Source organism: Aplidium turbinatum, chromosome 1 (genome assembly GCF_918807975.1).
Source record: "Aplidium turbinatum chromosome 1, kaAplTurb1.1, whole genome shotgun sequence".
NCBI lineage: Eukaryota > Metazoa > Chordata > Ascidiacea > Aplousobranchia > Polyclinidae > Aplidium > Aplidium turbinatum.
The window spans coordinates 43,917,742-43,942,308 of record NC_137472.1 but is presented as its reverse complement, the minus strand read 5'-3'; positions in this window follow the sequence as shown (position 1 = coordinate 43,942,308).

Sequence of the window (24,567 nt, the reverse complement as noted above, 5' to 3'; positions counted from 1 at the left end):
TTCTTAGTCTGAAATTTCAATTAAATTTATATTCACTTTCAAAGCTTGATCCTAGCAAGTTACTGTATAACAGGTTTGAATCACTGATACAGAGAGAGTGACAAAGAGTAGTTTCTGCTGAAGTGTTGTTGCGTATAAATTATTCTATCTACTAGTTTTCGCTGAATGTAGAGTACGGTAAGCCATTCTTTGAAATGCGTTGCTCAGCAAGCTCACACCCCGAGAGTTCATCCACCGTTGATTGATTTTGCCGTTTACAATATGTTCACGCAGTCGTAGACGCTAAGCTGTCGGCGCAGAATATTAATCATGATATGAGTCATTCAAAAACTACCTTGTTAAAACATAGCTAGTTTAGTAAAGCCATCTGGCTGTAGCCCAAAGGCCTGATTGTAAAACCCAGATTTATTGCAACTTTGGGCGAGCTTTCTTATCAACTGGTACAATACAATTGCGGTTTGTTCATACAGCACCCTACACAGTGGCGTAGCCAAGGGGGGGGTTTTGGGGGTTACAACCCCCCCTTTGGCACGCGTGTGACGTCACGATATTGAGAATGATGCTTTCTGTCTAAAAAAAAATTGCCTAATTTTAAACAAAATTGCATTAAAAGAGCGAGTTTTGCCAATACCAAACATTCAAACATCTCAGCCAGGAATTAGCAACAAGAAAACACAGAGACTTAGCTTTTTTTTCCGAAAAATGCCGAAGAAAACATGATCTTATCCTTTTGCTATGCTACCGGACAGCACCATTTTACAGGAATATTCGTATCCACATTTTTGTTGAAAATGCTCTCAGAATGCACCAAACTGAAAGTAATTTTTCAAAATTTTCTGGGGGAGGCCCTCCAGACCCCCCGTCAATGGGTGGTCAAAACCCCCCCTTTCAAAATTCCTGGCTACGCTACTGACCCTACATGCAGGTTAGCCCAAAAATGGAACAAAGTGCGTGAAACCATGCTGAACAAAACAGACTAATCTGATAATTGTGTGAAACAAAGCTCACTCAGTATGGGCTATATTTTGTTTTTCTAGCTGATGGCGTACCGGCATTCAAACACTTGCGTTAGAAAATTCACAGCTATACATCATCGTATGATATGATTAACTACAGTAGATGTTAAAAGGCTCTGAGCGTGAAATACTGTACCGATCTTTTCCTTGCAAATGCAGTAGGAAAACTAAAATTTAAAGCAATATGTTTTGTTTTGATTAAATACTATTAATACCGTACTACAAAAAGTGCTCAAGGCCAAGCAAACAGCCAAGCAGAACGATGTACCAGTGGTTAGGTTTAAACTCATGTAGAAACATTAAAGACACAGCAAGCCAATTTGTTTCGAACCTCAAGAAATGCATTTGCAACCCATCCACATTTTGAGAAGCCCTGCTACAAAGCACTGGAAGTGGGCTACTGCAATAAGTAACATTTGTTGGATCTGCCATTAGTTGTTTTTGTGAAAAACCCGTTGGTCTACTTTGCCAAAAATATAGTAAACATTTCTTATAAAAGATCAGAACAAAACTTCAGTAACCTGTCAGCATTACCTGTTAATACTACTAAGTTATTAACTGAACATCAGAAAACGTATTATTAACGTTATTCATATCTGTAGAGGATCTCAACTACTCCTTTGCAATTTACAAGTTCTGTAGCTAGACCCCTAGGCCTATTTATTTTATCGTCTAAGAACGCTGACCCTGGAAAGTGTTTACTTTTAAACTAGCAAAATGCAGCATCCAGTGCAAGCTGTGACAACAGTTCAATGATTAGCTTTTCAATTCGTGCCAAAACATGGAGATTTTCTGAAGGCCACAAATCTTCAACTAGCCTAAGTGCTATATGGTTACAAGGCATAGAGAAATCAATAATTACACCATTTCTTCTTCGTGATTTTTCGCAGGCATGAGAAAATGTTTTTAGTTAGTTTTTAATTAAAATTACATCACTTAAAGTAGGCCTACCATATTTTCATCGCCTAAAAAGAGGACGTGTTTCGCCAGCAAGTAGAGTTTTACACTTGAAATATCTTTTAGGTCCTACATCTTTTTAGATCATTACAGTATAGGCCTACGTAGAAAAAGTTACCAAAAACATCAGGAAAACAGATTGACTGAACGTTTAACTTATTTTTTCTCATTTTTAGTGCTTCCATGCTAAGACAACAAATGATTTTATATTAATTATTAATAGTCAGTAAAAAAGTGAAAAAGACCTAATTTTTAGACAGTTTCAGTCACAGCAATGATCGCAAAAATCAGCAAAATGTGACAAATCAGGCACGATCTCCAAGCCTTAACTTTTTTCAACAAGGAATGATAAGCCTTACGAAATTGTTAAGTTATTTGCAAGAAATGTGATTAAAACAGTGGGCTGCACACAGTGCTGGTCTTAGGGTTTTTCGGGCCCTGTGCGGAATATGCTTTTGCGGGCCTCAATGACAATAATCCAATTCAGTGGCGTAGCTAGGTACTTTGAAAGGGGCGGCGTGATCGCCAAAGACGACAACCAGCGGCGGGGGGTCTGGGGGACCTCCCCCAGAAAATTTTGAAAAATTAATTTGAATTTGGGACATTCTGAGAGCATGTTCAACAAAAATTTAGGTATGAATATTACTGTGAAATGGTGCTGTCCGGTGGCATAGCAAAAGGATAAGATCATGCTTTCATTGGCATTTTTCGGAAATAAAGCTATGTCTCTACAGTATGTTGAGTCTGGACTCTGGATGCAACCTATTTCGTCCCCTGAAATCGTGTAACAAAATTAAATTTCGACTTATTTCGCCCCTGAAAAGATCAAGAAATTTTGAAATGTTTGCGGCAACTCCGATCAGCGATTTCGGCTATGTCGTTTTTTTTTCTCGATCTTTTCAGGGTACGAAATATTTAGGCGACGAAATAAGTTGAATTCGTTGAGTCTCTATGTTTTATGGTTGCGAATTCCTTTGCTGAATTCACTTGTTGAATTTTTCCTTTGAAAATGACAAAATTACTGCATTTTCTGAGTAAATTGCGGGCCCCCTAATTTGCGGGCCCTGTGCGATCGCACGGTTTGCACATCCCAAAGACCGGCACTGGCTGCACCTGCACATAACCATTGCGATGCTAAAAACGGCGTGAACTAAAAAGCTGTTCCTTTCCTTGCAAAGCTGTAGGCCTATCCATGCCACGATTTCTTTTGCTGTATGTTAGGTGTTTACACATGTTGCACGTTTAAACATTCGATTTGTTTCAAGTAACAAACGAACCAAACTGAGTTGGTAATCAACAATCTGTAGTACAAGCGTTGTATCAATATAAAACGTATGTAGGTAAAAGAATAATTTTTGTGAAAGTGTGAGCATGGCCTTTAAAATGCCGTTTAACATCTTACAGTGAACCAGGCAATGAACGTTCAACAACAGTTCCATAAAATGCGCCAATTTCTTGTAGAATTTATAAATCAGCATGCAACATTGGTAGGCCTACACAAAATGCTTAAAAAACAAATAGCCTACAAGCTGTCGCTGAAACATCATCAAGCAATATAATTCCGTTGAAAATGTAAGCATGAAAACCCAAACTGTCAAAAAAGAGATTTTATAAAAAAAAAAATAGAACTGGTAAGTAGCCTACTCAAAAGCTACAAAATCATTTCTTTGACTTTATTTAAAATGCGACGTGTTCCATGGTTTGATCGTTTCAATTACGTCATGCTACAGTATATTAACCTATTGTATTCAGTTAACTTAGCATAATGATTTGGCTGCAATCTGATGTGATGTCAAGCCATGGATGATTTATTCGATCAAATCAAATCAATGTGCACCTCGTTTGCCCAAAACCTGACAAGTTTTGGTAGCTGTTGTACATTCGAATATCGGTAGACCTACCGTATAGTTAATGTAGAGTACGTACTGCGCAGTGTACGTTGATCATATAGGCCATGCTGAGCAGTGAGCACAAGGCATATGCACACAGATTTATCTATACTAACTACAGGTTTTAGGATATTTTTCTTTAAAAAAAATGAATTGTCAAATTCATCGCATGGTTTCTCCTGGTGACAATCTGCATATACGTCACTGGTGATGATGCGTTCACTGCAAACTTGATCCAATATCGCAAAAGATCAGTCGTCAAAAAGCTACTGATGTAGAAAGACAAAGAAAGTGAATCACGTCATTACAAACCACTCTAACAAACGGAGATGATGGATAAGAATAGCGTTCTGCACATTCGGCTGCATACGTTTTTATAAGAGACCATTTTGCAACATTTCCTTGATCTTGTAACTAAATTTATGTTAGGCCTGCCATATTTTCATCACCCAAAAAGAGGACATGTTTTGCAAAAAAATAAAATGCAAGTAAATTTTTTGCGTTTGAAGAATTTTTTTTACATCTTGGACTATAGGTCTATGCAATAAAAGCTTCAGTTAAAAAACAAAACAAATGTGTTTGTCAAACTCAATCCGTGACTACTTTTTTGTTCTCTTAACTTTTTTCAATGGATCAACTTTAATGGGATCATAAAATTGCTTCCATGGAATATGAATGAAATTGTTTACATTTAAGATGCCAGAAATATATTCAACTTGTCCCCCGATATACCCCAAACATACACCGATATACCTCCAGCTTTACTGCATCCTAGAAAAATGTTTTCTACGTTTGGAATATCATAGCTTATCAGCAACAGCCTATTGCAGACAATCAATTGTTCGATTTTAGAGTTCATTAAAAAATTTGGTGATTCTGCAATATTTGAACTATTTTATTCAGTGCCACCATTCAAAAAAAAGATAATGTAGGCCTATCAGTTTTAAGTCATGTGATTTTGCCTCTCCTCTGCCTTGCCGTTTCATTCTTATGCGTTTTTTTTTTTTCGATTTTTGTCTATGTATAGATGAGATCTGTAATTTCAAAATTTGAAAAGGGCTAACATGAGTGTGGCCGAAAACGTTTGTAATCTTTAGCTTATTTAGGCTACATGTTATTATGTTAAATGCCGTCTGTATGTTAGGCTTTATTTGTCTATGGCTAAAAAAATCACCTCTCTACCAAAACTGTGTTTCTATATTCATCAAACCGATTGTTAAAACATTCCAAAAGCTTTGCGATATTTTAAAGTCAACTACGTCCTAGAAAAGTCACAACGAAGTTGTAAGACAATCATAGTAGGTTGTTATTATTATCGTATTACGCTTTAACATCTACGTAATAACAAAATAAACGAAAAGGCAACATCAGCGAGTGGTAAAAGTTCTGTTTGAAGTATCACCTTCAACACACCAAGACACCGGCAATATCTTTCAGTAAAATATGATGATAATATCGCAATAAGTAAGTTTTTTTACTTAAATAAAAAGTGTTTGAAAATCTATTGCCTATCTCACAGCAATCTCAAACTTGCTTTTTGGTAGCAATTAGGGTACCGTCGCCAAAAAGAAAGTTGAGGCGAGGGTTGCAACTCTTTCTTTCAAGATATATGTGACGACTCAGTAATTTGAATCAATGATAATAATAATATCATTGCTCCAATATTTCATTGTAAAACACGTCTCAAAAAAGTCAGCTGACCCCCCAACCTCCCTTGGCTATGTTACTGCATTGTAGCCAACAGTGATTTCGGTAAATTTTCTTGAAAATTAGTAAAATGCTTTTTGCATGCATTTAACTAAACCTCACCAACATGAAGGAAAAACAATTAAAAAGATAATATTTCTGCATTGAAAGCTGTAACGATGTTACAACGTTGAACAACATATCATCAAGCGTAGGCTATTAAGGCAAGACCTAAAATCACATGGTAGACTATAACATTTTGGGTAGGCTATTTTGTGGATAGAAAAATTGAAAGAAACGCAATAGTCATTCACAATATTTTAACATCAAAAAAGGGAACTCTTCTTTTAAGAAATATTATCAAGTGCTGAATGTATGATTTTAAGAGACCAAAATGCCAAAGTCCATTATAACTGTAACACTTCTTATTTGTTCCAATTGCAAAGTTTGGTCCTATACTTCAAACTGGCATGTGCAAAACAAGTTGATTTATGATTACGATTTGATATCAATAATTGCAAATGCCGTTTGCTTTGCGTTAACATAAAAATATATTAATGCTTAGTTGAAAAGTATATTTATTCAAAATTTAGGAATAAGAACATTTTTAGGCAACCAGCATAAGCCTTTAACAGATGTTCTATTTAGTGATTACAAAAGAGCACATCAGCACAAAAACATGCAAAGTACGAAACCACTTGGAAAGCTAATTATAAAAATATAAGACTGATTAGTGATTACCAAGTCGGCTTTAATTGTCAAGGTCTTTCGCAATATCAGACTGACTAAATATATGTTGTTGTTTTTTTTGAAAAATCGGTTTTAGATTTGATTTTCAAAAATGACTTCAATATTGTTAGCACATTTCTTTTTGTGCCACCATGTTCTCCGCAAAATACTTGGGTAATTGCACTCCCTGCAAAAGAAGGTCTACCAGACCTTTACAAGGTTCAACGCAAACAGAAAATGGAAGGCAAAATATGTAAAATCCAGCAGCAAATCCAGCGATAGGCCATCCAAGGAAAAGCAATCCGATAAACCACAAAACAGCCCAGAGAAAATTTCCCATAATTGATGTTGTTGCTGAATAGATCAAAACAAAATACTAGCTTCAGAGCAAGGATTAAGCTGCAAAGTTTAACAAAATTTAATTCCTGCAAACAAACAAAAAAATTTAGGTGAATAATTTTCAGTAGTCTATTAAATGCAAGTATAAAATCTGCCTAATTCGACACCGGCTAACTCGACATTGTGCCTAACTAAACGCTTATTCTTCCTGGCTGTGTTATTGTAAATACCCCGTCTGGCTAACTGGGCATAACTCGACAATTGATTTCACATGAGCCGACAATTTTGATGCCTGATGGAACGTCATGCTGCACTTCCAATAAGGTGCTAATGGATTTGCAGCGATCTCTCACAGTTTGTTTTCACACAGTCTGTCCACTTTTACCCTTTCAAGCTGTAGGCTATGATTGCAAGTTTCAATTCGCTTGATCTGTGGAAAACCTATTTTAGCAACTTAGAAGGCTTTTGTAAATCACTATTTTAGACAAAGTTAGGAAAATTTTTAACTTAGAGAGAAAGATAGGCCTACGATAAGACATTTTTAATTTGTTCTTTTTCTTTCATTGTCGTACTTGATTCCAAGCACTGACTGCCTCTTGTATGAAAAGTTTCCAAGTTTCTCGGTCTTTTGCTGTGTGTAGGCCTATTGTAGCACTGTAGATCACTGCAGTCTCTGCAGATCAGGAAAGGCCGACCTACTGCAGTAAATTCGCTAGTGTAAGTAGATAGTTTGAGAAGTAGTTGATAAATATAGGCTAGTCTTTGTGTAATTTTGAGCTACTTTGTGTCCTGCTACTGTAGCCTACGCACAAATAATGGGCCAGATTTGGGCACTTGTGATGAGAATAAAAATAGCGTCTGGCAACACTGGTAGCAGGAAAAGATTTGTCATATAACTTGAAACTGAAAGAATCACCATTGCCATGGCGGTATGACTGACTATTAATTATTGTTATTGAATAATGGCACTCAACGCTGCATGTTTTCTTGCTAAAATGCATCAATTTGTGCGAGCTTGACCTCAGCTTTGTTACGTATCTGCCAGTACGTACTGGCAGATCACAATTTACGCGTCACAAACTCGCAACAGCAACCAGAATAGAAATGTTTGAACCTAGGACCTCTAGGTCATACAGTCACTATAACATACGGTCACTATAACATACGGCGCGAAAAACCACCTCTACGTTTACACTACCATTAATCCAGCACTGTAGCCTACAGCATTTTGCAGAAACTTTAAAGACTGAAAGGAAAAATAACAACACAAAAACACATTTTTTCCACGTAGGGGGGGCCTTCAAAAGTCGGGGGGCCCGGGGCACCTGCCCCCTCTGCCCCCCCCCTAAATCCGGGCCTGGATGTAGGCATCACGTTCCCTGGGGTGCAAATTTTTTTGTAGTTATTCATGTAGTTCCCTTTTCCGAATGTAATTTTACCTTCAAGAAGTTGAAATTTATTGCATTTTTATAAATATTTTCAGGTTCCTGATGAGGGCTTAACCCTATGTGTTGCGACACGGGGTTTTAAGAGGACGCCCCACTCTAGTAGTGAAATATTTCTCAGAAGAAAATCTGCTAGAAATAAGAAATTTCTTGACTTTTAGTTTTTGTTCTTTGCAAATTTTCTAAACCTACACTGGTAATTTTTCTACCTTCCTGCCCTTCACAAAAAGCATTACGTCTAAGGTGCCTAGACATTTTCGTGCAATGCTAGATATATATAATTTAATTTAAGTGCAATATAAATGTTATTGAAATTACTTTGAAATGTAAAAACGCCCAAAAATGCCTTATATTAATGAGCACAAGTAAATTTTTGTTTAGTTTAGCATTACGTTATGCATGGCCACCTGGAGATGCGGCCTGATTTGTCACATTTTGCAGATTTTGATTACAGCGACTGCTGGTGTTTGACTGACATTTTCTGAGATTTTTTTACTTTTTACTGTCTCCTATGAGGATGTATTGTTGACTTGGGAAAGCAATAGCAAAGAGAAAAAGTAAGTTGAAAAACGCTGAATCAGACTAAAATCTTCGAAATCAAATTTTCTTTGTTTTTCAACATGTGAGGATGTTAAAACCTATTGTGTCATCTGGGGAAAATAGTAAAGAAAGCGAAAAAATATATTTTTTAGAAATATTTATTTAAACATTCGCCCAAGTTAGCAAAATCTGGAAATTTCTGCAAAATGTGACAAATCAGGCCGTATCTTTAGGTAGCCAATAGCCATGCTTTATGTTATAATTCAAAAATTTCAATTTTGAAGCTATTTTTGGGAAAGTAGAATAAAAACCGACTTTCTCTGACGTTTTTTCATCTCAAACACTTTATTTAAATTTATTGGGTAAAAATTTAATTTCTATGCGCACAATACACATGCATGGGCGCCGATCCCGATAGGACAGTGGGGACATGTCCCCACCATCTTTTTACATGTCCTCACCATCTTTTTACATTATTTTTGTAACGTAAAAGGGAAAATATTACCCGAATGTCACAATTGTATCAGTCAGACGTTTAAAATATATTGAAAGGAGGGGACAACATTTTTGTTTTATGCGAGGAAGCCCCAACCGTAGTAGAAATGTTTTATTAGGCGGAGAAACCCTGGTGTAAATTGCAAATTGTGTTTGTTTTGGTTACGCCAGGGCCACACAGTGCAGAGTTTTAGAATTACTTAGAAAGAGTCGTACAAGCATGTAGTGCAGTAAGTTTAGCTTGTGTTACTTTTGTATAAGAAAAAAGCTATTTTTTCAGTTGTTATTAGGCCTACATTGAGGTTAAGAGCTGCTGAAACATCTTTGCCGGTTTGGCAAAAAATTGTATAGGCTATAGGCCAAATCAGCAGTTGGAAGGCTGTCAGGCAGCTTTTTTTCAATTGAAAAAACTTTTACCCTACCCAATTTTTAAAAGACTTGTCACGTTCCAAATCGTCTTCAATATGGACATGGTCAACCTCTTAAACTTCAAACACCATAGACGATCGATCGGTCAGAGTATTTTGCAGTCATTGACAGCTCGCAGCAAAATCTTACTGACTATTTCAAGTCGACCGATCTTGAGCACTACAAAATTCTACAAGAATCACTCTTTAGTGGAAAGCTACAATCACATTTGGTAGACGATTATCCTGAGTTCTTTGACACAGAGTCCCTTGCACAAAATTTTCGAATGATATTCAAGAAGATGCCATCCGCTGTTCGGCAAATGTTTCCGCAAGTGGAACTTTTGCTCATATCACCTGCCAGCTCGTGTTTAGCTGAACGGTCATTTTCAACTTTGCGACGTATCAAAACTTTGTTACGATCTACCATGACACAGAAACGGCCAAAAAATCATGCAATGGTCTGCCATGTAGGCTACACAACAAAGTTTTGTATTCGATCAACCTTCATTACCTCACTATGGACTTCGTTTTTAATTAGCCGGAGACTCGTTGCCGAGTTTGGACTTCTGCTGTCCAATGCTGACACTGACAATTAAAATGCATCGCATTAAACTTGTAGCCTAGGCTACCTACTGTATTTGTTTGTTTGTTGAACAGACCCCGATCTTTCAGCTCACTTCGCTCGTCTCCCCTTTCTTTCCTGGGTAAATGTCCCCACCAATCTTAGAGAGCGATCGGCGCCCATGCACACATGGCTATTATCTTGTAAAATATTTTGGCTCTGTGATTTTCATAGCTCCCGTTATTAGCGATTAATTAGCACGGGGCTAAGATAGCCCGTGACGTGCTTTCCGCGTGCGAAAACAGCTCGTATTAAGATAGGGTTAAGTTAGGCCAAAAACGTTCGACTGTTAAAACTATTTGTAAATATGTAAAATATAATATTATAATGCTCAGCCCTGTTGTATTGTTGTGTCGGAGGCTATTCATATCTAACCTGTAAGCAAAAGGGATAAATGGGGAACATACAAAAACTTCATTTTTGGTGGCAGGTTTGGGGGGGCTTCAGCCCCCTAAACCCCATGCTGGGTGCGCTACAGGTCAAAAGTCTCTACAAGCAGGCCCGGATTTAGGGGGGGGCAGAGGGGGCATGTGCCCCGGGCCCCCCGACTTTTGAAGGGCCCCCCTAAGTGGAAAAATTGTAACTTTGTGTTATTTTTTTCCTTTCAGCCTTTAAAGACTCTGCAAATTGGTGTGTAGTGCTGGAGTAATGCTATTGTAGACGTGGAGGTGGCTTTTCGCGCCGTAGGCGCGAAAAATTTTTTACAGGGGGGCCCCCCGATCTAAAAGTGCCCCGGGCCCCCCATCAGCTAAATCCGGCCCTGTCTACAAGTATGCAAAACTACCAGGAATAACCAATCAAGGCTTTGTCAGTCCGAGGATAAAGATTCAAAACCAAACCAATAAAAGCATTATTCATCTGCATTCATTGCCTTTAATCTACCGTTTGAAATTGCTGTAAAGTTTAGGACTGTTTAGGTAAAACCAATCATTGCTGAACAAGAAGGTAACCTTACTTACAGTCAATAAAAGAATAAAATAGCCTAACTCAAAACTCTCTTTTTTGTATATCCACGTTTAACTGGAACAAAAATGGGTTGTGTTTCCACCAGATAGCCTACAGTCATGTCGCAAGCGGCCAAGCACAAACCGTAGAAAGCTAACTATCAGGGCAAAGCCTACAGCTGAAAACTATGGCAGGGCTATACCCTTATGGTATAGCCCTGCCATAAAAACACATTGTGCTTAATTATCTTCTTCACACGGTAAGCTTTTCGTTTTTACTAAGTGAGATCTCTGTATGCTATTTCTCAGCTCTTTGTGCTTGACAATTTGTCTTTTTTTTCCTTCATCTACACACCGTAGCCTACCAGTAAAACACGCAAACACACTACCATTGTTGTATTTCTCGTAAGCAAACATGCCGATTCAATTTGTGTCAGGTTATTCTGTATAAGCTTGCGACTTTTACGTGAAGCTATGGTTACCGTCTCAGTTGATAGCTTATACTCTCTGTACTTTGTTGACATTTAATCTCGACTATCTTTAAATAACTATCACCTTGGTAGCTAAAATCTTTAAAAAAATACGTTTTTGTTTATTCATGATGACGTCATTCTTTCATTTCTTTGATGTCTCAATGGAAATAGTCCAGAAATAAACATTGGTACCACACCCTGGTATCCTTACGCAACGCAAGACCTGTTTACTCCTACGCAAAGCTTTCAAAACTAATTTGAAGCCTTTAAAATTTACTTTAAGTGCCGTCTATTGACTTATGCCAAGTACGCTACTACAATAGCTTTGGAAAATTCAATTGAGTCGTTCATCACATTTAGTCATGAGTCTCATAACATACTTTTCCGCAAATACAGACTTACTGTATACAAAGTTGTTCTTCAGCATCTGTTGAAAAGACTGTCAAGACTTGCACAATGTCGCAACGTGGCCTAAGCTACCGCTATAATGATGCAAGCATGACTCCATAATATAGCACTGACGAACTCTAATACGCTGCACAGATCTCTGGGCTCAAAGCCAAATCCCACTCACAAGTTAATACAAATCTTTTAATGATCAGCGAGCTTATGGTTCAAACTTATTATTTCATACCGGCCATTGCCATGCTTGCGTAACGCTGTTCTATAGAATGCCAAATACAGAGTAACAGTTGGAATGTCACTCAACCGTTCAATGGCAATAGCGCGGTAATAGCGTCGAGCTTAGAGAGCCTAATATTTTCACTGTTTGCGTTTAGATTTACTGCATAGACCAGAACTATAGGCTTTAACTTTATTGTATTTCCTCACGATTTACCATATAAGGATTGCTGAAGTTGTCACTCTGCATTAATAAAATATCGCGCCAAAGGTTAAAACGCTGGTTGATGAAATCATGCTACTGCTATTACGTAACGCCTGCATGACAGTTTCCTTGAGCAGCCATAAGTTGCACGCAGCATAGGCCTATAGGCTACAGCGCTGCAGAAAAATCTTTCTTGTCAGCACATTACTCAGACAACATCGATAAAATTTAGAAGCCTATAAAATTTAGAAGGATAAATTTTAAGGGGCCCGGATTTTTTCAAAACATTGTTTCCCAAATATTTAACAATGCACTGAGACAATGAAAGCTATAAATTCAGTCTTGTAACTACATTTAGATGCAACACATGTTACTTTCGGTAGTACACTACAATGTTATGCTATATGTAAGCTCATGTAATTTATAAAACAAGTTAATTTTATTGGGCCCGGATTTTTTCAAACATTGATTTCCAAATATCTAGCATTGCACTGTCATAACAAAAAGCAAGAACTTCAATCTTGTAACAAGTTTAACAACTATATTTATATGCAGTAGCCTACAATACATATTACACCTACATTCCAGTAGCCTACTAAAATTATCAGATTACGCCTTTTATGGGGCTATGCAATTTAAAAAAAATAAAATGTAGCCTAAGGGCCGGCATTATTTCAAATCACCATAGGCTATGTCAAAATGCTTAACAAATAACATTGACTATTTATCTTAGTCAACAAGAAATCAAAATCTATTCTTGTGGCAACTGTGTTTCTCTTGAGATACAATATTAAAACACTTCTACAGTAGGCTATGGCCATAATGGAAAAAGAAATAGCTAACTCAGTCATTGGATATTGGCCAATTTCTAACAGAGTTATGATGATTAAATTGTCTGCAGCACCATTTAATGTAAATATATTACAAATCTATGCACCAACCCAAGAACATACCGATGAAGAGATTGAGTTGTTTTATGAGTCAATAAAGGATGTACCGTACTTAAATATACTAAAAGTGGAGAAGTTAATATAGTAATGAGCAATTTTAATGCAATAGTGGGTGATCATCATGAATATCCAACAACTGGTCGTTACCCAGCTGCTAGAAAGCTACGTATATTACACGTTGATTTTTGGTTGATTTTAGGTAGTATGGTATCTTAGGTAGAATTCAGGTGTTATTAAGGAGTTTGTGTACACCAACAAAAATTCACTTGTTTAAAAAACATTTTTTTAGAAACATATTGTAGCTATCATTTAGTATGACTAGTGTGTAAATATGATTCTAGAAGTTTTATCAGGGCTTATTTTGTGAATATAACTCTTGCAAAAATAACACGTGTTTACCACGTATATTACACGTGTTCAAAATCCTATGATTATTTGACTAATTTTTAAGGTATATAAGGTAAAATCACACCCAGAAGAGGGCATACAAAAGAGAAAAAATGTTTACCCCAGCAGAAGGATGTTTTACCGGAATTTTTTGTATGTTGATTATATGTTGTTTCCACGTGTATTGCACGTTTCCATCTGTTGAAAAGTAACACGTGTTTTCCACGTATATTAAACGTGTTGAAGTTCTTTCGTTCATTTGGGCAATTTTTAATCTGTGTTAGGTAAAACTACCTCCCAAGGACGGTATAAACAGAAAGAATTCTCCACTCAAGTGGATTGGTGTCAACCACGCTCCTCCGCATTTTTTAGGATATAAGTTAGATTATGTGTTTTTGTAGGTGTCTTTACACGTTTTTATTACGTTATGTAAAAAGGAAACTTCATGACATTTTTTAGTCGCAAATTAATGTGATCTTTTAACGATAGTTCTTAGTGTAAATTTAAGTGGTCTCGCTTACTGATATTAAACAATTACTTACTAAGGTTTGGTACGGTAGTCACTTTAACAAGTCGAAATTCTGCCACTAAAAATGACTAGAATGAAACCGCCAACCAATCATAAGCCCCGGTTTAAGTGACGTAAAAATGGCGAAAAGAAGATGATAGAAGGCAAATTAAGTGATGGATTTTTTGTCAGCTGGTTGGCTTAGGGGTTAAGGTTAGGGCTAGAAAGTAGTCATTTCATTGACGCGGGTTCGATTCCCACCACTGCTATTTCTCTTTTTCTTCTCTAATTCCAAATAAAGTTCAAAACAAGCATTAACTCTCCGAATGAGTGCTAGAAGGGTCACAATTGGACCGTAGCCTCTTATAACAATATGTGTTATACAAATGTGTTAAATAAATACAAATGTGTTAAATTGTTGATTTCAGATACGGTACGCGGAAATTAGGTAGAATGTGGGTGTAAAAACACGTAAAATCCACCACCAAATATACCTGTAATACACGTGAAATAGTGTCGACACATATACGTGAAAATTAACGTATAATACACGACCCAAGGAACGTAGAATCTACGTGTCAGATACGAGGAAATTAGGTGTAATGCGGGTGTAAAACACGTAAAATCCACCACCTAATATACGTGTAATTCACGTGAAATAGTGTCGACACATATGCGTGTATTATACGTGAAAATTAACGTATAATACACGATCCAAGGTACATAGAATCTATGTGTCAGATACGAGGAAATTAGGTGTAATGCGGGTGTAAAACACGTAAAATCCACCACCAAATAAACGTGTAATACACGTGAAATAGTGTCGACACATATGCGTGTATTATACGTGAAAATTAACGTATAATACACGACCCAAGGTACATAGAATCTAAGTGTCAGATACGAGGAAATTAGGTGTAATGCGGGTGTAAAACACGTAAAATCCACCACCAAATATACGTGGAAAACACGTGTATTAGTGTTGTCAGATACGAGGAAATTAGGTATAATGCGGGCGTAAAACACGTAAAATCCACCACTAAATATACGTGTAATACACGTGAAATAGTGTCGACACATATGCGTGTATTATACGTGAAAATTAACGCATAATACACGACCCAAGGTACGTAGAATCTACGTGTAATACACGTGAAATTTCTAGCTGGGTATGGATTTGGCAATTTAAATGAACGTGGAAGAAGGTTGCTGGAATTTTGTAAACTTAATGATTTAGTAATAGCGAACACTCTTTTTCAACATCCTGCTAGGCGGTTGTATACATGGCAAAGTCCAGGTTATCAATTTCGGAATCAAATTGACTATGTTATGATAAACCAGAGGTTCAGAAATGCAGTAAGACAAGTTAAAACGTATCCAGGATGTGACATAATGTCTGACCACAATCCAGTTGTTATGAAAATCCAAATAAAGCTAAAAAGAGTGAAAAGAACAAATATGTCAGAACATACCGACATGAACATGCTTAAAAATGAACAATGTCGAGAGAAATTCAGTATTACAGTAAACAATAAATTTGAATTATTACAGCAAACAGAAATTCCTCAAGTAATTACACAAGAAACTATAGATAGAAGTTGGAATGAAATTAAAGAAACCTTAATTAAATGATGCAGCTACTAACATTCTACCATCAAAGAGGAAAAATATTAAACAGCCTTGGATTACTGAGAAGATACTTGACTTAATGCAACAGAGAAAGAAAAACAAATTCAATAATCACAAGAAATATAAAGCTTTAAATAAGGAAATATTCCAATTATGCAAAGATGCTAAACAAAGGTGGTGGGAAAATCAATGCACTGAAATAGAACATCTAGAAGCATCTCATAAGTCACTTGAATTACACAATAAAGTTAAACAGCTAACATGTTTGAAGAAAGTTGAACAAGCAAACAGCTGCATCATGGATAGTGGAGGAAAAATGTTATTTCAGGAAGAGGATATAAAGAGTAGATGGGAAGAGTATGTAACAGAATTATATGATGATGATAGAACATGTATGCCTGAAATTATCAATAATGAAGGAGAAGAAATATTGATATCTGAAGTTGAGAAAGCCATTCAAGATCTGAAATGTAATAAAACTGCAGGAAAGGATAACATTTATCCAGAAATGCTAAAAGCACTCAATGGCATAAGTTTAAAACGCATACACAAATTATGTAATGAAATATATATGACTGGATTTATACCTAAAGAAATGAATGAAACTGCTTTTGTCAGACTACCAAAGAAATCCAAAGCAAAGAACTGCAGTGACTTTAGAACATTAAGTTTGATCAGTCATGTACTGAAAATTTTGTTGAGAATAATTTTATTAAGAAATCGAAAATCTATTGAGAATGAGGTTAGCATGACTCAAAGTGGATTTATAACTGGTAAAGGAACACGAGAGGGTATACTTAACTTCAGAACAATTTGTGAGAGTTACAATGCAGTAAATAAAGATGTAGCCTATATGCATGTTTTATTGATTATGAGAAAGCATTTGATAGAGTTAACCATGAGAAACTGATTCATTGTTTGTCCAATATTGCTATGAATGGCAAAGACTTACGTTTTATTATCAATTTGTACTGGAATCAAAAAGCATTTATTCGCATGGAAAAAGATTTGTCTAAAGGAATTGATATCAAGCGTGGAGTACGCCAAGGATGTGTACTTTCTCCATGTCTTTTTAATTTATATACAGAAACGATTTTTCGATCCATTGATGATATGAGAGGAGTAAAAGTTGGTGGCTTGAATATAACAAATTTACGCTATGCTGATGATACTGTTCTGTTGGCTGAATCACAAGAAGATCTTCAAGAAATATTGGACAATGTTAACTCAATTGGTAAAGAATTTAATATGAAAATTAACGCTAAAAAGACCAAATCAATGATAATCTCAAAATCACCAGACACTTCAGTACTCCAAATTATAATTGACAACGAAATTATACAAAAAGTAAAATCTTTTTCATATCTTGGTCATTTAATAACTGAAGATGGGAGGTGTGACCATGAAATTCTTAGACGGATAGAAATTGCAAGAACTACATTTGGAAAAATGAAAAATATTTTAACCAATCAACGTTTAAATTTATCAACTCGTCTCAGGATACTAAAATGCTATATCTGGTCGACCCTATTATACAATTCCGAAACTTGGACAATGTCACAAAAAATGGAGAAACGGATCGATGCCTTCGAGCTCTGGACATACAGGCAAATGTTAAAAATTTCATGGAAACAAAAGATCACTAACGATGAAGTACTCTCCAAATTCAATTCAAGCAAAATGCTCTTACAAACAGTCAAAAGAAGAAAATTGAAGTATTTCGGACACACAATAAGGCAAAATTCATTACAAAGATCATTAATAGAAGGGAAGATAAACGGTAAAAGAAGTAAAGGCAGACCAAGAATGATTTGGACAACAAACATCACAAAATGGACAAAATTAACTTATGAATGTGCAGTACGCACAGCTCATGGTCGAGAACAATGGCGCATTGTATCCAACCCTCCATACGAGGAAGGAACAAAATGATGATGATAGTAGGCTATGGCTATTCATCTTTCAATATTATGCCAAATTAAAATTTTAAAAAGTAGGTACCAATTAAGGACCTAAATTTGTTAACTGCTTATCTTTGCTCTATGGACAGCAGAAAACTTCATTCTTATGACCACTGTATTTAGATAGGCTACATTGATGTAATTTCCAGTACCAATTATCATTATTAGGCTACTGGTGTTTCATATATGGCTCTACAAATAATGTTAGAAGCTTAAGTTTTTCAAACGCAGTGCATTAAGTACCGGTACTTAACATCGACAACAAAAAAACTAATTGTCTGCTTTGGCCGTCTTTAAATGTTGCAAACCCTGTGACGACTCTATTAAATACTTTAGTGCTGGAGCAACATCTATTGTAGGTTGTAGCCTATTATTGTTATACTGTATATTACACAGTTATATAAATAAAACTGGTTGGTTTGGTTTTTGAATCTTTTATCCTCGGACTGACAAAGCCTTGATAGGTTATTCCAGGTAGTTTCGCATATTTTTAGAGGCTCTTGACGCAGGGCTGCGGTTACAGAGATTGACAAAATGAAGTTTTCCGATTTTTGAAATGTTGTTGCCGGGAAATTGTTCCATTCACTGGGTGCCGCTGAATGGAGAGCAGTCCTGAAATGATTTGCTCAAGCGCATATTCCGAGAGTCGAACCAGCATCGCGTGATCTTGAGCCTGCGCGTATCCATTGAGCTAACTCTTCAAGGGCCTGGATATTTTCAAATTGTTGCCTGTTGATTAGGCTACTTTAGAGCCGTATTGTAGCCTATTCTACTGTAGTGAAAGAAAAAAAGTTTCAAGGCTTTCTTGTGATCATTTTTCTAACAATTATTATTAAAACAGTAGGCTATAGCTTAGTTTTGGTAGAGAGATAATTCTTGAGTGCCATAGACATAGGCTATGCTGATTGAAATTTATAAAAAAAATTAGAAATATTGTTAAAATTTCTTCGGTTTGGCTTGGTTTGGTTTTGAATCTTAATTCTCGGACTGACAAAGCCTTTAATTGATAAGTTATTCCTGGTAGTTTCGCATAGGCTACTTGTAGAGGCTCTTGACCCAGGGCCGCTGACCGAAATTGGCAGAGTGAAGTTTTCCGATTGTTGAAGTGTTGTTGCCGGGAAATTATTCTTTTCACTAAGTGCCGCTGAATGGAGAGCAGTTCTGAACTGCGTTGGTCAAGAGCAAACCTCGAGAGTCGAACCAGCGCCGCTTGATCTTCAGCCGGGCGCATAACCAACCACTGAGCTAACGAGGCGGACTTCTGTAGCGAAAAGCATGAAATTTTTTCTGTTCTTTTCGCAACTAAGTGTGTTAATTTTTTCATGTTAACGCGAACTGATGTATTAGGCCTATCTTGATTCAGTTTTCAGATCTTCTTTGGTTTCTATAACGCCTGCTGCCATTGCATAAAAACTTTCTATTTTCAACCAATTTTGTGGATATTTCTTTTAAGTAGGCCTACCGTAGTATACTCCTCTATAAAAAGTTTATAACCACGGTTGAGGGCTTTTGAAGAAGCTCCAATCCAGTTTGATATATCTCCAACATTAAATGATAGCAAAAGATTCGAAGCACTTTGTCCAACAATCCCATTTGCACAAAGCCTAACGTTAAAAAATGTACAAGTTGTGAAAATTGTATCTGTTAACAAACCATATTACTCCGGTTAATTAATATTTAATGCAAGTACGAGTGACACATTGTTTTCAGAAATATAAGCTGAAAAGACTGTAGGCAAGGCTGCAAACATTAGCCTTCGTATTGTAACGGTAAATAAGACAATAATTCTTACTTATCCTTACTAAGATACAGAGGTGGGCAAAGTTACTTTCAAAAGTAACTGAGTTACAGTTACAGTTACTTGGCCAAAATAGTAACTGGGTTACCGTTACAGTTACCGATTTCAAAAATGTAACTAGGTACAGTTACTAGTTACTTTCAGTTAGGCTACTCATAAATCTCAACATAAACGCTGTAATCCAAATTTAAACAAACAATTATTTGCGGGAGGCGCATCCATTCTCCTCAACATTTATTAGATGTATCACGCACCCTGTGGTGCAAATTCTTTTCTAGTTACGCAGTTGCCTTTTCCTAATGTAATTTGTTTTCCGTCTGTCTGTTTTCCACACTATTGCTTATAATCGTTGCGTGTTTCTTGATGCTTATAGTAAGTTAGTTATAGTCAGTGATGTAGGCTACGCGCATACAAAAAATATTGACGCCGTCAGCGTAAACGCAAACGTTCGAAAAACCATACGCCGTATGCGTCAACGCAACTTGTAAAAAAAGTTGGCGGCGTCAGCGTTAGCGCATACACTAGCGTAAACTAACTTTGTTTGCTAGGTGCCAAACATTCACACGGTATAAACCACTCGAAACAAACAAGTTTTATTTTGAATTTCCACGAAGAAGCACAAGCATCTGAAAGTGTTCATCTGACATTTTGCTGTGTTTTGGTTCCAATATGTCTTTGCCTATTGAAAACATTCTTTCAACTGCAGCGCAGGAAGGTATTGACGTGTTGTAGCGAAAATAATACATTAAAAAGTATGCGTTGACGCTATGCGCTAAAAAACCGCAAAAATTTTACGGCGTAGCCTCAAGCACAAACTAGCCTATCCAAAAAAATGTGTCCGCAAGCGTTAGCGTAAATAAAAAGTCTACGCCGCAAGTCTGCGGCGTATACGTACATCTCTGGTTATAGTTACTTTCAAAAAGTTTAAATTTATTACAATTTATACATATTTTCAGATTCCTGATGAGGGCTTAAGTTAAGCCGAAAACGTTTGACTGTTAAACTCCCAGCTAGAAAGCTACGTATATTACACGTTGATTTTTGGTTGATTTTAGGTAGTATGGTATCTTAGGTAGAATTCAGGTGTTATTAAGGAGTTTGTGTACACCAACACAAATTCACTTGTTTAAAAAACATTTTTTTAGAGACATATTTTAGCTATCATTTAGTATGACTAGTGTGTAAATATGATTCTAGAAGTTTTATCAGGGATTCTTTTTTGAATATAACTCTTGCAAAAATAACACGTGTTTTCCACGTATATTACACGTGTTCAAATTCCTATGATTATTTGACTAATTTTTAAGGTATATAAGGTAAAATTACACCCAGAAGAGGGCATACAAAAGAGAAGAAATGTTTACCCGAGCAGAAGGATGTTTTACCGGAATTTTTTGTATGTTGATTATATGTTGTTTCCACGTGTATTGCACGTTTCCATCTGTTGAAAAGTAACACGTGTTTTCCACGTATATTAAACGTGTTGAAGTTCTTTCGTTCATTTGGGCAATTTTTAATCTGTGTTAGGTAAAACTACCTCCCAAGGACGGTATAAACAGAAAGAATTCTCCACTCAAGTGGATTGGTGTCAACCACGCTCCTCCGCATTTTTTAGGATATAAGTTAGATTATGTGTTTTTGTAGGTATTTTTACACGTTTTTATTACGTTATGTAAAAAGGAAACTTCATGACATTTTTTAGTCGCAAATTAATGTGATCTTTTAACGATAGTTCTTAGTGTAAATTTAAGTGGTCTCGCTTACTGATATTAAACAATTACTTACTAAGGTTTGGTACGGTAGCCACTTTAACAAGTCGAAATTCTGCCACTAAAAATGACCAGAATGAAACCGCCAACCAATCATAAGCTCTGGTTTAAGTGACGTAAAAATGGCGAAAAGAAGATGATACAAAGCAAATTAAGTGATGGATTTTTTGTCAGCTGGTTGGCTTAGGGGTTTTGTCAGCTGGTTGGCTTTCATTGACGCGGGTTCGATTCCCACCACTGCTATTGCTCTTTTTCTTCTCTAATTCCAAATAAAGTTCAAAACAAGCGTTAACTCTCCGAATGAGTGCTAGAAGGGTCACAATTGGACAGTAGCCTCTTATAACAATATGTGTTAAATAAATACAAATGTGTTAAAGTGTTGATTTCAGATACGGTACGCGGAAATTAGGTAGAATGTGGGTGTAAAAACACGTAAAATCCACCACCAAATATACGTGTAATACACGTGAAATAGTGTCGACACTTATACGTGTATTATACGTGAAAATTAACGTATAATACACGACCCAAGGAAGGTAGAATCTACGTGTCAGATACGAGGAAATTAGGTGTAATGCGGGCGTAAAACACGTAAAATCCACTACCAAATATACGTGTAATGCACGTGAAATAGTGTCTACACATATGCGTGTATTATACGTGAAAATTAACGTATAATACACGACCCAAGGAACGTAGAATCTACGTGTCAGATACGAGGAAATTAGGTGTAATGCGGGTGTAAAACACGTAAAATCCACCACCAAATATACGTGTAATGCACGTGAAATAGTGTCTACACATATGCGTGTATTATACGTGAAAATTAACGTATAATACACGACCCAAGGAACGTAGAATCTACGTGTCAGATACGAGGAAATTAGGTGTAATGCGGGCGTAAAACACGTAAAATCCACCACCAAATATACGTGTAATGCACGTGAAATAGTGTCTACACATATGCGTGTATTATACGTGAAAATTAACGTATAATACACGACCCAAGGTACGTAGAATCTACGTGTCAGATACGAGGAAATTAGGTGTAATGCGGGTGTAAAACACGTAAAATCCACTACCAAATATACGTGGAAAACACGTGTATTAGTGTTGTCAGATACGAGGAAATTAGGTGTAATGCGGGCGTAAAACACGTAAAATCCACCACCAGATATACGTGTAATGCACGTGAAATAGTGTCTACACATATGCGTGTATTATACGTGAAAATTAACGTATAATACACGACCCAAGGTACGTAGAATCTACGTGTAATACACGTGAAACTTCTAGCTGGGCTACTTGTAAATAGGTAAAATATATTGTTGTAATGCTCAACCCTGTGGTATTGTTGTGTTTTGCCTGTTTTTGGTACAAAAAAGAAAACTTTCTCCCAAAACTATATTCTCTTTAAATGCTCGAAACAAAGGAAATAATTTGTTTTCCCTGCTATGACTCGAAGTTACTTAGACATCGACTTCCGATTTTGAATCGAAAAAACAATGATGTTATAAGGTTGCGAACAGTGAACGTAACACCGAGCAGTGCCGGTCTTTGGGGTGTGCAAACCGTGCGATCGCACAGGGCCCGCAAATTTGGGGGCCCGCAATTTACTCAGAAAATGCAGCAATTTTTCTTGAAGTCAGTTGCGGCTTTAAGAATTAGCAACAAGAAAACATGGAAACTCAGCTTTATTTCCGAAAATGCCAAAGAAAACATGATATTCTTTTGCTATGCCACCGGACAGCACCATTTTACAGTTAACATTCATACTTAAATTTTTGTTGAACATGCGCTCAGAATGCATTAAATTCAAAGTAATTTTTCAAGATTTTCCGGACGAGGCCCCCCAGACCTTATTCTGCTTGATGTCGCCTTCGGCAAACACGCCGTCAGGCTTCGTCCGCCGGCCATCAACCCCCCCTCCCCTTTCAAAATACTTAGCTACGCTACTGAATTGGATCATTGTCATTGGGGCCCGCAAAGCACATTCCGCACAGGGCCCGAAATACCCTAAAACCGGCACTGCACCGAGACTCCGGGTCTTAAATAGGCTACTCCAAAACTACGGCTCCTGTACACCTCTGGCAGCTATACGACAAGCATGAACTGAGCTATCAAGTGTTGCCAAACACTTTTGCTAAACATTGCATAGAAATTCACATATTGATCAATCACCAAAAGTAATTAATTTAGCCAAATCAGTTCTCAAAAAGCGCTAAAAAAGAGCCAAATCGCCAAACCATAAATATGAAGCCAAACGTCTTAAAAAATTGCCAAATTTCTGGATTTTGGCGATGAATTCGCCAATATGGCAATCTTGCTCCATAAGATCACAAAATAAGAGCGCCGCGCATGGGCAGTGCTGCTCCGATACAGCTGCGAGAAGAATGCATTATTGCGCAACGCGCAGCAAACACGCATAAAGCATGACACAAACATGTGCAGAGAAATGGACGGCAATTAGAAACAAAAATTTCAATACAAAAGTAACTTGTAACTGTAACTGTTGAAAAAGTGCTAAAATAGGAACTACCGGTAGTTACCGCGTTTCGTTACTTTTGGAAAATAGTAACGAAGTTACCGTTACAGTTACCTAAATAATAACTAGTTACAGTAACTAGTTACTTTTGTAACTAGTTACTGCCCACCTCTGCTAAGATACAGTGATGCAGTAGCCTACGGTAAGCTATGTAATTTTAAGTCTATCAGAATTCTAAACCAACAGCATTTAGTTTACAAAAAAACAGTCTTCCAAAAGTTTTTTTATTGCCTATAGGTATGTGCAATTAAAAAATCCATTATCATTAAGTCAAATGGCCTGTTTTACTTATAAAAATAATATAAATAAAATATACAGTCGGTTCGTTGTTTTTCAACGTTGGTTTCACACTATTACGAATACTTTGTTAGCCGCTACACAAGTGATCAAGAATTCACAAGCAATTCGGTGCTTGCAAATGAAACCGTAAGGGTAATTGTTTTCCACGTCACGCTTCGTTGCATAAAGCCGCGGGAAAAGTCTATTGTAACTCAACATTAATCAAAAAATGCGATTCGTAGGCTATGACTAATAGTCCAAGCTAGAAAGGTAACACTTTTTATCGTCGAGTAAAATTTAACGCTAACATCAATTTTAAAGCAATTTATATCGTCTTCGTTTGTGATGTTACTGAAAATGTTACCTCACC